This window comes from Mesoplodon bidens, assembly GCF_964165515.1.
Source record: "Mesoplodon bidens genome assembly, contig: HAP1_SCAFFOLD_455, whole genome shotgun sequence".
NCBI classification, from domain to species: domain Eukaryota; kingdom Metazoa; phylum Chordata; class Mammalia; order Artiodactyla; family Ziphiidae; genus Mesoplodon; species Mesoplodon bidens.
Genome location: NW_027672345.1, coordinates 162,269 through 168,268, shown reverse-complemented (window position 1 = coordinate 168,268; position 6,000 = coordinate 162,269).

Sequence of the window (6,000 nt, the reverse complement as noted above, 5' to 3'; positions counted from 1 at the left end):
ACTGCCTTCCCTCCTGCACTAGTGTTTACAAAACACTAACAAGTCAACCCCAAACGTTCACCTCCTGGAAGACTCCCTGACAAATGCATTCCCTCAGTGTCCTCATCACCCTCTGGGGGCCGTAATTAATATTCTCACCTCCACCAAGCTATTCTTGTCCGTCGGTGATTTGCCGTAAGTGCATGCCTATTCCTCTGTTTCCAAATGTGTGTCACTGCTAACTCTACCTGCAATAAAGCATTTCTTGTTGCTCACAAAGATAACGGAACTCACAAAAAAGTCCCAATTCAAGGTGGTGGAAGCATTTGGTGCAGGAATGGAGGAAAGGGTGGAACGCAGGCACAGACCAACTCAAGAGACACAAACTTTAACAAATAAGTAAGTGAGTAACAGCAACCCAGGGCATGTGTATCGAAACAGGGACATGAAAAGACTGAGACAGCTACAGCAATAGAGTTGTGCATATGGGCACAGGCACGGGTGGACGATCAGAGAGACGAAGGCATGGGCAAAGCCAGAGGAAGGAACACCAACTCACGCTCAGAGTGAGAGATCATGGGCAAACACAACACAGACACACAATCTTCATTTTAAACAGAGGAAAACATGAACATGTCCAGAGACCAGGAAACACAAGTGTAGCTCAGATTGAGCCAGAATGCTCATAGACTGATCAGTAATCTGCTGGGCCTCACATGACCTGAAATTCAATGGAAGAAAACCTTAGGCAACATGTGCAACTGTGCATTCAATCTACTCGCACCTAGATATTAGGTCCCACGTGAAAAAGCCCTTAAGAGACCGGGTCACACCTACGTCTAAGCTCTGGTAGCCCAGGAGGAAACTCAGTAAGCTATAGCCTCTGGGGCACACATCAGGCCAAGCCTCCAGAGAATGACAATCAAGTCAACCGTCCACAGTTCACAGTTCCGCTACCTGATCCATGAACGTCTGCCCCGCTTCACTCCAGGACAGGTCAGACCTAAGCATGGCCTTGGTCCCTAAGCACTGGCAGGAGATATTAGGAGTTGGGGGACCCTGTCCCAACCTTTACTTTGGTGTTCAAGACCTTTGCAAGACCTCACCAAATGTTCTGAATGTGGATAAATATCCTGGAGTCCTTAGAACAAGCCCCGTCTGAGGTCCCCTAAGACCACGCGCCAATATGCTGTCCCACTCCCTCTGCAGGGTTGTTAGAGCATAGTTTATTTTTACCAGCACCAGGAAAGACAGGGACCAGCATGTGGGAGCCCCAAGGGCTCCTTGAGGTTTATAGTTCAAGAAGCTGAGAAGACCTGTTTCCACAGTGTCTGTGGGGTGGTTGTGGGGACATCAGCGGGCAAAGGCCAAGCCTTGCCTTCTAGACCCTCGGATGTCTCCACTGTAGAAGGGGCATGGCTGGGGTGTAGATGCTCAAACACAAAACCTGACACTGAGCGGGCAATCTAACTCAGTGCACTTTGAAGGGGACATCCGTGACTCCATGAACTTTGATTGTCAAACCCTCGTCCTGGAAAGAGCTGGGGCTTTTGGGAGAAGGCTCTTCTACCAAACGTCATCGAGTGAGAGCTCACCATGTGGGACGGAAATGGTACTGTCAATACGCCACCCTCAGGGACGCCTGTGTTGGAGCCGCTGTATCTGGGAAGAGAGAAGAACGCTGGGGGGACAAACATTGAACATTCCCTGCTCCGTTTGTGGCAGAGTCTGTCCTTTGCCTGGTCCAGAGACAGACGTGCTTCTGGGAAGCAGCCAGCCCCTTGGCAAGGAGCACCCGAAGCGCTCACCACTTCCTGGGTGAGCTCGGTATGCTGTAGGTCTTCCCATTGGCCTCAGGGGCACAGAGTGCTGGCAAGGCCCCAGAAGAAGGGCCGTGCCTTTGTGGTTGAAACACAGTGTGCCCAGCCATTCAGCGAGGATGGGACACCTCTACCGGACTGTTCATGAGAAAAATGTTTACTTTCTGGGGACTTGGCCTGAAGCGGGCCTTGGGCAAAGGGCTTAAGCCTGTCTGAAGATAGGGATATTAACCACTGTGCCGTCACGGGACAGAGAGCTCACAGCTGGGTGGCCTGGCACTTGCCCGTTTAACATCCCCAACTCCCCACTCCCCTCACCTCTCCCCTCTCCCCGTGTGCCCTCTGTACCCAAACTGAGTCCCACCCCCCCCCGAAAAAAGAACGGAGTTCACGTGAGCTCACTCAGATGTGAGGGAATCTGTTTTTGTTTGCTTACCCATTTCCCAGCAAACTTACCTTTTCCCCTGGTCACCTTTGCCAGAGCAAACTAACATCCTCACTGCCTTCCCACCCGTGTCTCCCTCACCTCCCCACATGCCCTCCATACACCTTATACCCCCATGTCCTAAGATGTTGTCTGGAACCCTAGCCCTGAGAGGCTAATTGTCTCAGCAAAAGACCCTGTGCTCACATGCACTAGAAGGGCATCGGGTCCAACAGTGAATTAAATGTTAAGGCTTCCCCCCGTTGTATCCCATTAAAGTGTCTGATGGCATGCAACAGGGAGGATACATGGAGGACCACTATCCCACAAAATTAACTTCCAGCATTTCAATCTCAGGCCCTTGCTCACCAGGCCCTTTCCTTGAACTTCCGCATTTCCCTTGGAAAAATAACAGGCCCCAGTTAACCAGTCCTTCTCTTATTTCTCCTTCTTCCCCAACCCCCATCCCACAGGAAGAACTGCATCCTCTGATGCAGTCCCAAAGTATGATTTCCCCCCACCTCTACAACTCTCGATGGACTGCTAATTCCCAGGCAGCAAACTGAGAAGCCTGCCTGGGGCAGATGTATCTACCCTGAGGCCCTGCACAAACGCCACACAACCATATCCAACTGATGCTGTTTATTTATCTTCCGGTTTTATTCCAGGTTTACTGGCGTCTCCCTCCCTGTACATTTCACCACCAGACCCGTCTTCATTTCTTCGTGTGCATGACAACCATGTTGACCGTTCGCCTTCATCCGAAGCAGCTTCTTAGGTCGAGGGTGATGCTCCATCACACGCATCTCAAAATCGGGAGTTCCTTTGAAAACACACACAGGCACACGCATAATAACCCATCCTCTCTGAACGATGCTAAAGACCGCTTTAACTTTTTAGGGCCCTGCCCAGGAGACAGAGTGACATCCCCTGTGATCTCTTACATTTCCCCCAACCACATATTAGAAACTATTCTTCATAATCTACACAAAATGGCCACTGTTCTCACAATAGCCATGGGAGGTGAAGGAGATGCATAAAAAAATTAAAAGATGACGGTGATGATCAAAACAGAAAAAAAAAAATGATGGGACAGCGGGGTAAGGCTTTGCACAAAGGGGACTCACAGACCTTTGTGGAAAGGGGGTGTGGGGGGGAATCTGAGGCAAGCCCAAATTTAAGGGGGCGGCACAGGAGGCCTGAGGGTGGGGTTGATGGCCATGGAGTGACAGTTCAGAGACGTGTACCTCTGAATCTCAGTGACTCTGACTCTCATGCTGCTTCACTCACCTAAAGCTTCCCTAGTCAGAACCAGTTCTGCACTGCAGTTTTCCAGACGTGCTGTCGCACCCCGATGCCCTCACGCCCTGGTGTCACTGTATGTCTCTGAGCCTCAACTTCTCCATGAGTGAAATAAATGACCCAGCTTACTCGTTTCAGCGCCCAGCCCCTGGGCTCCTCACCCACCTGTCCTCCTCTCTGTCACCTGTCCCGGTGGGGCCTTCCTCCCTCGGGTAGTAGCGCAGGGGATTGGGCCACAGGTCCTCGCCGATGATCTGGTCGGGGAAAGGGGCCCGGTCGGGACAGGCCAGGCCAGGCCAGGCCAGGCCAGGCCAGGCCAGGCCCACACCCCTCCCCCCGAGCAGCCGAACAACGTCGCCATTGCTGAGGAGGCCCAGAGGCACCCCACCTCAGCAATCCTGCTAGATCCTGCACAGCTGTGGTCAGAGAACCAGCTGAAGAAGTTAAGGCCGCTGTTGTGGTGCCTGCGGCTATACGCCTCCCTTTCAAAACCATGGTGCCACTGAATTGGAGTGGAATGAGATGCCCTATATCCTGTGGGACAAGGAGCGTGGGAGAAGGGACTAAATCACGTTTCAACTTCACCTCACCCCATCTGCCCTCCCCCACAATCCAGGGAGCTGTCTCTTACCAGTGACGTGAATGAGATACTCCTTAACAACCACCTCATTCTGGAAATAGGGGTTGTTCCGGAAAAACAACGTGATCTTGCGGCAATCACTGGGATATCTGAGTTCCTCCACCTGCCGGGACAAAGTGGAGGAGGAAGGTGAAATCTCTCTCCGGCAGACCTGCTCCTTCCTGCTTTCCGGGATAAATCATTTCCCCTCTCCTCCCCAGCCTCAGCCTCCCCAGCCTGACCTTCAAGTTGGTCATGTAGCTAAGTATGTCTTTATCTTGGGCACTCATCATGGCTGACATCCGGCGGTCGTTCACAAACTGCTTTACGTCAAGGAGCCTCTAGACGCCGGAGGTGAAAGGGCTGGGAGCACAGAGCGAGCCTGCAGAGTAGCCTGGGAGTGTCTGACCTCAAGTCCCCACTAGCATCTATTCCTATTCCTTCAGTACAGACTGCATGAAGGCACAATGAGCCCCTCGGGGTGTGCATATCTGTGCACTAAAACAGGGAGCCTCCGATTCTGAGAGGGAAGCCCTGATCTCCATCTGGACAGAACAAGCTTAGATCCGCACAGCAAACACTCCTGGCTCTAACTAGGATGAGCATTCAGAACTCCCCACTCTCACCCCCGTTTTCCCTGATGGTTATTCCAAGAAGAACCTGTGCACAAGACAACTCTTTTGTCTCCAGAGGCCCTGGTACTAATGACAATACCTTTTTGGACCTCTGCAACTAAAGCCCTAGTCTTGTTTCCTGCTATGCAGAAAATCAACACGCCTCCACCATTTCAGGATCACATTTCCATGAGTGTGCCCACAATGCACAATCCAATGGATACATTTTGGTGCCCAAACGGCCCGCTATGTTAGGTACCTCTTGCACTACCCCGGCCACAACACGGTCTCTCAAATACAAAATTAAGGATACAACTTTGAACCAGAAGCCAGGGATGCTCTGGATGATGGTGCTTCTGTGTTCTAGATAGTGCTTCCGCCTCCGAAGTGCTGTGAGTCTGAGACGAAAGTAGCCTCGGAAGCATTGCCTATTCACAGGCTCCAGCTGTAACTGCACGGCCTCCAGGGCCTCCAGCGCCTCCAGCGGGGACCCGGTGATCGTGGGTCCACGCCCTGGCTCTTCCTGCCCCTGCTCCTGGGGCTTCTCCTCCGGCTCTTCCGCCACCACCTGCTTCTGCTCTTCCTGCTCTTCCTGCTGCTGCTCCTCCGCCACCTCCTCCACCTCTTCCATCATGTCCTCCACAGGCTGCCAAAACACCTCCACGATCCCCGCCACCTGTCCCTCCAACAGGGCCGCGCCTTGCTGCACCACCTCCCCGCTAAAGATGGCGGCCTCCTCGCCCCACCCATCAGCTAGTGCCAGCACCCTACCCACCTCCCGCACCACACCTGGGGACCCGCGGGCCCCTGCTTCCTGAGGACCCCCTCCCACACCCGAGGGAAACCGGATTCTGATTTTCTGATTTCAGAGCCGGAACTCCTGGCTCCAACTGGCACAGGCCACATAGGTATCACAGGGCACCCGGGCATGCCAGACGGAAGGCCGGAGGCCTACCTGGAGGCGAGCTCCCTGTGGAACCTGGGCTGCTAGGTCAGGGCGGGGAGAAGCGGTGTTTCGTCGGGGCCGGCAATCCCGGAAGATGGCCTCTTTCCACAGGGCGAGGGGCGAGGCAGCCGAGGGTGACGCCCACTGTCCTCGCCCTGATTGGTCGTGATGGGGTCGAGCGGCCTGGGCGTGGCTTCGAGCTCCTTCCTGCCACCCGGTCACGCATGCCTGGTGTCCAAATTTCCTGCGTATGCGTTTCAGGCCTCTTCACCGCAGAGGCTCCAGGGAACGGTTCA